Here is a 10,647-nt window from a genome sequence, read left to right as displayed (position 1 = left end):
TTATTTTATGCAGAATTATTGATAGACTCTATTGGACAATGCAGCTAGATTTAAGTTAGGATTAGAAATAGAGTAAGAAATGACTTTTTAGTGATGTGTAAAGTGACAGTGGAATTTGTATAACTAATGTCCCATCTGGCACTCTTCAGAGCCTTCTGGGGACAAAATGTAAGCTACAGAGCAGTGCTTTCAAAAAGGGATTTCAAAGGGGCAGTGGATGTCATTTTCATGTTAATTTTCCACTGATGAAAACCCACACCCAGCAGTCCAGCAACCCAAGCCTTCTGAATGATGAAGCGGATGTTTTTCCTACCGCTCCACCTTTGCCATTCTTTTGTCTTATTTCTCAATTGTTCAGAGCTTGGGGAAGAAAGGTTAATGCAATTCACAGTGCAGTCTCAGATTCCAAAATTATTAATCAGATGAGTGTAATTTTTAGAATCAAATGAAATAATGCTGGAATCAAGGATTATTCTTTAAAAATAACAGAAAAATATTTTTAAAACATCACTTTACCAGAATGAGAGGAAAAGGGAAGAATCTTTTATATAGTACTTATAAATTAAAATTAAACAATGATATTTAAGAAGTACACTGTAGTAGATCTGACTTGCAGGCACTACACAACCTTTTACAGACCTCCAGGGCCACTCAGTTGATCTGTTAGAGTCTCCTCTGTAAAATAGGAATGATAATATGAGACTGGGCTGAGATCAGCATATTGCATAAGATGGTGTTTTTTAGGTATATTCAGATTAAAAACCTGCAGCTTGATTATGCATACATTATACCCACTAGTATCCTCAGTAGGATTGTATAAAAGAAATACAAATAGAATAACTAATTTAAAGCTTTCTAAAAGCCACATTAAGCAAAATAAACCAGATAAAACTAATTTATTATATATCATTTGACTTGATATGTTCAAAACATATATTTAGTATTAAATTTATATGAAAAGCATAGTAATATTCCAGATTAGTTTTAAAATTATCTTTAAAATATGACATCTATTTTATACCTCCAGCACACCTCAATTTGGACTAGACACACTTCAGGTGTTCATGGCCATATGTGGCTAATGGCTTCTGTATTAGCACATAGAGGAATTAAGGCAGCTGTGGAAGAATAGTAGTAGTAGTTTGGTTGGAGCAATATAGGTAATATTCGCAAGTTGATGTCATAGTTTACAACTCCCATAATCAATCATAACATGGCTAAATTATAGAACAGTCATAAAGTTTACATTTGGGACAAACTTGAGAGGTCATCTGATGTAACCCTTTTTATTTTAGTTGCAGGAGTTATGCTCAGGAGAAAATATGTGACCCACCAAACGTCACACAGGGAACTGGTAAAAGGGCTGAAACCAAAAGCAAGGCCTCTTATTTTCCAATTATGGGCACACTGCACAAGATGGCTTTGGGGTGTCTCCCTTCTTTGGACCCAGTGAGAGCATTTAACTTACTTCTGAGTGACAAGAAAGAAAACAAGCAGTAATGGTGTTTCCAGTTATGCTGGCTACCTTACATGCTGTGTTAGTTCTTGCATTGCTTTAAAGAAATACCTGAGACTGAGGAATCGATAAAGAAAAGAGGTTTAATTGGCTCACTGTTCTGCAGACACTATGGGAAGCATGATGCTGGCATCTGCTTGGCATGTGGGGAGGTTTCAGGAAACTTTCAATCATGGTAGGAGGAGAAGGGGAAGCAGGCACAGCTTACATGGCCAGAGCAGGAGGAAGAGAGAGAGGGGAGGTGCCACACACTTTTAGGCCATCAGAGCTCACGAGAACTCACTCACTATATAGTACTTATATAAGGGATTGTGCTAAACCATTCATGAGAACTCTGTCCCTATAGCCTAGTCATGTCCCACAATCCCCTCCTCCAACAATGGGTATCACAATTTGATGTGAGATTTGGGCAGGAACACAGAACCACACCATATCATATGCATTCACATATCTTAGTATTTTGTGCTGTTTTAATGACAAATTGCCCTTTTAGAAATGGAAAACATTTGAGATTTTTTTTTCTCCTAAAATGGGTTATTCTACAGTGGATACTTTGTAGCAGAGGTAGCCTCACCTCATCCTCCTGGAAGGCAAACATGATAAATGCCATACTTGTATAACTGAATAGAAATAACTTTTCCATTTCCAGGTTTTAAAATCTTCCACCTGCCAACCTCAATATTCCATTACCATCAACCTCCACATTTCATTTATCCTGCAGATTAGATTTGCAAATAAGAATTGTGGATTCTCTCTTTATTTTAAACTAGGCTTTTCAAGTACTGCATTATGTTCTATTGAGCCAGGTTTGAAGATGTGGAAATAAAACTCAATGAGAGACAGTCATAAACACTGTCTTTAACCTTGAGAATTATAGTGATATGTGGCATTATAGGAAGCGTCAACATGACAGAAAGTCGTAAGATGGATTATGAGGTGAAACATCGGATGGAAGAAGAGAGTGTAATGGTGGGTTATATGAATGTAATAAATAGTACTCTAGAAGAGATATGTGGGATCTCTGAGGTTTAATACAGACAGGTGCCCTTAGCTGGGTCAACCGGGGAACAAAATCCTCAAGTGACCAGAAGCCACCTTCTAGCAACACCATAGTCTTAATACGTGACCTTAGGCAAGTCACTTACCTGCACAGTCCTCACTTGCCTAGCTTTAAATGATGCTAATAATCTATACAGAGCAAGATAGTGTTTACAGAGAGCTCTCAGATACTTGGATGAAAGGCCATATGTACATGTAAAGTAGTGTTATTATTCAAACCCCCCTCTGCTAACTACTCTGTAGCAGGTGTATTAAAGGAGAGTAAATGAGGAAGGAGAAAAGGAAAATTGCTCCTTAAGTGATGGAAATCTGATTATCCTAAATCGACTCATTCTGAAAAGGGGGAAGAGGAAGATGCATCTGGCATCTGCTGCAATTAACCATTTCCAAACCACTTTACTTTGAATTACCAAATAAACAGAATGAGACCAATCTGTCCATTTTCCAATTATGAGGGAAAAAAAAATGTGAGATAAGAATAAATCCACTAAACTTCTGAGCGTCATCCCCCTAAAACCAGTTTCAAATACATGCATGTGTTTTCCTTTAATATGTAGCACTACAAAAATTTAAAATACATCTATTTCATTACTTTCTTCTTGACTTGCAATATATTCATTCATATATACTATGTATACGCAACTAAATTAGCATTGATGCTATTGTTATTTGTTAATTGAACAGTGTTGGGTCAATGACTGTTTTCCCAATTTTATATCTTATTGATTCATAATGACATATAGTTTTTTCTTTTTTAAAAAATTTGTTGTGGGTACATAGTAGGTGTATATATTTATGCAGTACATGAGATGTTTTGATACAAGCATTCAATGTGAAATGAATACATCATGGAGAATGAGGTCTCCATCCCCTCAAGCATTTGTTTGAATTAAAACAATCCAATTACACATTAAGTTATTTTAAAATGTACATTGAAGTTATAATCAAGTATAGTCACCTCACTGGGCTACAAAATAGTAGGTCATATTCATTATTTCAAGCTATTTGTTTGTACCCATTAAAAATCCCCATCTCCCCACTATTCCTCAACAACCCTTCCCAGCCTTTGGTAACCATTCTTCTACTCTTTATGTCCATAAGTTTAATTCCTTTGATTTTTAGATTACACAAATAAGTGAGAACATGTCACATTTTACTTTCTGGGCCTGGCTTCTTTCACTTAACACAAAAATCTATGGTTCCATCCATGTTATTACAAATGATTGAATCTCATTCTTTTTTATGGCTGAGTAGTGCTCCATTGTGTATGTGTACATTTAAGACATTTTCTGCATCCATTCATCTATTGATGGACACTTAGGTTGCTTCCAAATCTTACCCATTGAAAACAGTGCTACAACAAACATAGGACTGCAGATATCTTTTTGATTTATGGATTTTCTTTCTTTTGGTATATACCCAGCAAAGGAATTTCTGGATCACATGGTATCCCAATTTTTCTGTTTTCTTTTTGAGGAACCTCCAAACTGTTATTCACAGTAGCTGTGCTAATTTACATTCCCACCAACAGGGTTCAAGGGTTCCCTTTTCTCTTCACCTTGGCCAGCATTTGTTATTGCCTGTGTTTTGAAAGTAAGCTACTTTAACTGTGGTGAGATGATATCTTATTTTAGACTTCATTTTCATTTCTCTAATGATCAATGATCTGTATATTTTCTAAGACCAATTGCCATTTCTTTGTATTCTTTTCAGAAATATCTATTCAAATCTTTTGCCCATTTCTTGATCAGATTAGATTTTTTCTTATAGAATTGTTTGGGTTCCTTTTGTATTCTACTTATTAATCCCGTGTCAGATGGGTAGTTTGCAAATGTTTTCCCATTGTAGATTGCCTTTTCACTTTGTTAGTTGTATCCTTCGTTGTGCAGAGATTTTTTAGCTTAATGTGATCACATTTGTCCATTTTTGCTTTTGTTGCCTGTACTTGTAAAATATTGCTCAAGAAATTTTTCCCCAGACCGATGTCCTGGAGATTTTCTCCAATGTTTTCTTGCAGTCATTTTGTAGTTTAGGGTTTTAGGTTTAAGTTTTTAATCCATTTTTATTTGGTTTTTGTATATGATGAGAGATAAGGGTCTAGTTTATTTCTTCCCCATATAGATATCCAGTTTTCCCAGCACAATTTATTAAAGAGACTGTCTTTTTCTCATGTATGTGTTTGGCTAATTTATTGAAAATGAGTTTGCTGTAGGTAGATTGATTTGTTTCTAGGTTCTCTATTCTGTTCCATGTTCTATGTATCTGTTTTTATGTCAGTACCATACTGGTTTGGTTACTATAGTTCTGTAATATAATTTGAAGTCATGTAATGTGATTCATCCTGTTTTGTTCTTTTTGTTTAGGACAGTTTTTGCTATTCTTGGTCTTTTGTAGTTCCATATAAATGTTAGGATTGTATTCTCTATTTCTGTGAAGAATGTCATTGATAGAGATTGCACTGAACCTGTAGATTGCTTTGGGTAGTATGGATATTTTAATGTTGATTATTCCAATCCATGAACATGGAATATTTTTTCCATTATTTTGTGCCCTCCTCAATTTCTTTCAATCATGTTTTTCTGTTTCATTACAAAGGTCTTTCACTTGTTTGGTTAATTCTGAGGTATTTAATTTTATGTGTGACTATTGTAAATTGGATTTTTTAAAATTTCTTCTTTACATTGTTTTCTGTTAGAATATAGAAATGCTACTGATTTTTGTTTGTTGACTTTGTATCCTGAAACTTTACTAAATTTGTCTATCAGTTCTAACAGCTTTCTTGTGGAGTCTTAAGTTTTTTTCAAATATAAGATCATATCATCTGCAAACAAGGATAATTTGACTTCTTCCTTTCCAGTTTGGGTGTCTTTATATCTTTGATCATCATCTTCTAGTGAGGACTTCCAATACTATGTTGAATAACAGTAGTGGCACAGGCATCCTTGTCATGTTCCCGATCTTAGAGGAAGGACATTCAGCTTTTTCCCATTCAGTATGATACTAGCTGTGGGTCTATTGTATACAGTTTTTATTATGTTGTGGTATGTTCCTACTATTACTAGTTTTTTGGGGGCTTTTATTATAAATGGATTATGAATTTTATCAAATGCTTTTCCAACAGCAATTAGAATAACTGTATGGTTTTTATCCTTCATTTCATTGATATAAAGTATCAAACTGATTGATTTGTGTATGTTGAGTCATCCCTGCATCCCAGGGATAAATCCTACTTGGTCATGATAAATGACCTTTCTAATGTATTGCTGAATTTGGTTTGGTAGTACTTTGTTGAATATTTTTATATAAATATTCATCAGAGATAACTGGCCTGTAGTTATGTTATTTTTGTTGCTGTGTCTTCATCTGGATTAGAGATCAAGGTAATAGTGACTTTATGGAATGCATTTGGAAGTAGGTCCTCATCTAGTTTTTACAATAGTTTGAGTAGGATTGGTATTAGTTCTTTAAAAGTTTGGTAGAATTCATCAGTGAAGTCATCAAGTCTTGGGCTTTTCTTATTGGGAGACTTTTTAATATGGCTTTAATACTGTTACTTGTTCTTGACCTGTTTGGGTTTTAGATTTCTTCCTGGTTCAGTCTTCATAGACTGTATGTGTCTAGGCATTTGTCAATTTTTTCTGTATTTTCCAATTTATCGGCATGCAGTTGCTCATAGTATCCACTAACACACTTTTATATTTCTGCAGCATCAGTTGTTTTGTCTCCTTTTTCATCTCTGATTTTATGTATCTGAATCTTTTTTTTTTTTAGTCAGTTGGTTAATTTTGTGTAACTTTCCCAAAAAACAGCTTTTTGTTGGGAACAGGACCCCAAAATCTGGCCATAAACTGGCCCCAAAACTGGCCATAAACAAAATCTCTGCAGCACCGTGACATGTTCATGATGGCCATACACCCACGCTGGAGGGTTGTGGGTTTACCGGAATGAGGGCAAGGAACACCTGGCCCACCCAGAGCAGAAGAACGCTTAAACATGTTCTTAAACCACAAATGATAGCATGAGTGATCCGTGCCTTAAGGACATGCTCCTGCTGCAGATAACTATCCCAACCCATCCCTTTATTTCGGCCCATCCCTGTGTTTCCCATAAGGGATACTTTTAGTTAATCTAAAATCTATAGAGACAATGCTAATAACTGGTTTGCTGTTAATAAATACAGTGGTAAATCTCTGTTCCGGGCTCTCAGCTCTGAAGGCTGTGAGAGCCCTGATTTCCCACTTCGCACCTCTTTATTCCTGTATGTGTGTCTTTAATTCCTCTAGCGCCACTGGGTTAGGGTCTCCCCGACTTAGCTGGTCTTGGCAGCTAATTTTAGGGTTGGAGTGCTCTTGCTTTTTTAGTTCTTTAAGATGTATCACTAGATGCATCTTTGAAGTTTGTCCTCTTTTTCAATGTAGACAGTTATAGCCATAAACTTCCCCTTTAGTATTGCTTTTCCTGTATCCCACAGGTTTTGTTATGCTGTGTTTCCAATATCATATGATTCAAGAAATTTTTCAATTTTCATCTTAATTTCTTCATAGACCCACTGGTCATTCAGGAGCACGTTGTTTAATTTATACATATTTGTATGAATATAATTCAAATTATCTTGTTTCCAAAATTCTCTTGTTATTACTTTCTAATTTTATTCTATTGTGGTCAGAGAAGATGGTTGATGTCAACATATCATCATCAATGTAATGTACTTCAATATAAGATGCTTTATATTATTTCAAAATTATTTTCCTCAGTACATGGATCTTTCTCAAGGACACATCATATGCTAGCTCACAAAACAAGTCTTAAAACATTTGAATTGCTTCTCCTTCCTGCTGTCTTGTAAAGAAGGTGCCTAGCTTTTCCTTCATCTTCTGCCATGATTGTAAGTTTGCTGAGGCCTCCCCAGGTATTCTGAACTGTAAGTCAATTAAACCTCTCTTTTTCTATTGAACATTATTTGAATGTTTTAAGACTTGTTTTGCGACCTAACATATGGTGTATCCTTGAGAATGAGTCATGTGCTGAGGAAAACAGTGTGTATTCTGCAGCTGTTGGATGAAATGTTCTGTAAATATCTATTAGATCTATTTGGTCTATAGTGCAGATTAAGTATGATGTTTCTTTGTTGATATTCTGTTTGAAAGATCTGTTCAATGTTAGAAGTGCGGTGTTGAAGTCTCCAGCTCTTATTTTATGGGAGTCTATCCTTTTAGCTCTAATAATATTTGCTTTATATATCTGAGTGCTCCAGTTTTGGGGGCATATATATTTAAAATTCTTATATTCTCTTGCTGAATTGATGCCATAATCATTATATAGTTACCTTATTTGTCTCCTCTTATAGATTTTGTCTTGAAATCTATTTTGTCTGATACAAATATAGCTACTTCTGCCTTTTTTTAGTTTCCATTGGCATACAAATTTTTTTTCATCCTTTTATGGTCAGTCTATGTGTGTCTTTATAAGCAAGGTGTTTTTCTCATAGACAACAGATCAATGAGTCTTGCTTTTTTCTTCTATTCGGCCAGTCTGTCTTTTGATTGGAGAGTTTAGTCCATTTAAACTCAATGTTATTACTGATAAGTAAGGAGTTACTCTTCCAAGTTTATTATTTGTTTTCTGGTTGTTTTGTGGTTCTCTTACTTCTTTCTTTTCTTCCTGTCTTCTTCTATTGAAGGTGTTCTTTTTTCTGGTGATAGTTTCTTGTTTTATAATTTTTGTGCACCCATTGTATGTTCGGTGGTTTGAGGTTACCATGAGGCATGAAAATACTATCTAATAACTCATTATTTTAACCTGATAACTTAACACTGTTTGCATATCCATATGAACAAAAAGAAAACTAATAAAAACTCTACATCTTAACTTTATCTCCCTGCTTAACTTTTGTTAGTTTCACTTAATTCTTGTTGTTCTATGTATCAAAAAGTTATAGTTATTATTTTTCATTGGGTTATTATTTAGTCTTTCCACTTAGGATAAGAGCAGTTTACATACCATAGTCGTGGTGTCATAATATTTTGTGTTTTTCTATGTATTTATTATCACCAATAAATTTTGTACCTTCAAGTGATTACTTATTATTACTAATATTTTCTTTGTGATTAATGTAGATTTAGTATTTCTTGTAGGAGAGGTGATATGGTTTGGCTCTGTGTTCCTACCTAAATCTCATCTCATATTATAACCTCCACATGTTGAGGGAGGGACCTGGTTGTAGCTGACTGAATTATGTGGTGGTTTTCCCCATGCTGTTCTTCTGACAGTAAGTGATTCCTCATAATATCTAATAGTTATATAAGGGGCTCTCCCTGCTTCACTTGGCATTTCTCCCTGCTGCCTTGTGAAAAAGGTGCCTTGCTTCTCCTTTGTCTTCTGCCATGATTTTAAGTTTGCTGAGGTCTCTCCAGACATTCTGAACTGTAAGTAAATTAAATCTCCCTTCTTTATAAAGTACCCAACCCTGGACAGTTCTTTATAGCAGTATGAAACTAAACTAATACATTAAATTGGTACTGGGAGTGGGGTGCTGCTATAAAGACACACCAAAATGTGGAATCAACCTTAGAACTGGGTAACAGGCAGATATTAGAATAGTTTGAAGGGGTCAGAAGAAGATAGAAAGACATGGGATACTTTGAAACTTCCTAGAAACTTGCAGAATGATTTTTAAATTATTATTACACCTTAAGTTCTGGGGTACGTGTGCATAATGTGGTTTGTTACATAGGTATACACATGCCATGGTGGTTTGCTGCACCCATCAACCCATCATCTACATTAGGTATTTCTCCTAATGCTATCCTTCCCCTAGCCCCCAGCCCCCTGACAGGCCTTGGTGTGTGATGTTCCCCTCCCTGTGTCCATGTGTTCTCATTGTTCAACTCCCACTTATGAGTGAGAACAGGTGGTGTTTGGTTTTCTGTTTTTGTGTTAGTTTGCTGAGAATTACGGTTTTCAGCTCAATATATGTCCCTGCAAAGGAAATGAACTCATCCTTTTTTATGGTTGCATAGTATTCCATGGTGTATATGTACCACATTCTCTTTATCCAGTCTATCATTGATGGGCATTTGGGTTGGTTTCAAGTCTTTGCTACTGTGAATAGTGCTGCAATAAATATACATGTGTATGTGTCTTTATAGTAGAATAATTTATAATTCTTTGGGTATATATCTAGCAATGGGATTGCTGGGTCAAATGATATTTCTGGTTCAAGATCCTTGAGGAATCTCCACACTGTCTTCCACAATGGTTGAACTAATTTACACTCCCAGCAACTGTAAAAGTATTCCTATTTCTCCACACTCTCTCCAGCATCTGTTGTTTCCTGACTTTTTTGACTTCTTTTTTCTTTTTTTGAGACAGAGTCTCACTCTGTCGCCCAGGCTGGAGTGCAGTGGCTGGATCTCAGCTCACTGCAAGCTCCGCCTCCCGGGTTTATGCCATTCTCCTGCCTCAGCCTCCCGAGTAGCTGGGACTACAGGCGCCCGCCACCTTGCCTGGCTAGTTTTTGTATTTTTAATAGAGACGGGGTTTCACGGTGTTAGCCAGGATGGTCTCGATCTCCTGACCTCGTGATCCGCCCGTCTCGGCCTCCCAAAGTGCTGGAATTACAGGCTTGAGCCACCGTGCCTGGCCGTTTCCTGACTTTTTAACGATTACCATTCTAACTGGCATGAAGTGGTATCTCAATGTGGTTTTGATCTGCATTTCTCTAATGACCAGTGATGATGAGCTTTTTTTCCTATGTTTGTTGGCCACATAAATGTCTTCTTTTTAGAAATTGTCTGTTCATATTCTTCACCCACTTTTTGATAGGGTTGTTTTTTCCTTGTAAATTTAAGTTATTTGTAGATTCTGGATACTAGTCCTTTGTCAGATGGATAGATTGCAAAACTTTTTTCCCATTCTGTAGGTGGCCTGTTCACTCTGATGATAGTTTCTTTCACTGTGCAAAGCTCTTTAGCTTAATTAGAACCCATTTGTCAATTTTTTCTTTTGTTACCATTGCTTTTGGTGTTTTAGTTATGAAGTCTTTGTCCATGCCTATGTTCTGAATGATATTG

This window comes from Colobus angolensis, unplaced genomic scaffold (assembly GCF_000951035.1).
Source record: "Colobus angolensis palliatus isolate OR3802 unplaced genomic scaffold, Cang.pa_1.0 Scaffold262, whole genome shotgun sequence".
Classification (NCBI taxonomy): Eukaryota; Metazoa; Chordata; class Mammalia; order Primates; family Cercopithecidae; genus Colobus; species Colobus angolensis.
This window is presented reverse-complemented; position numbering follows the sequence as displayed.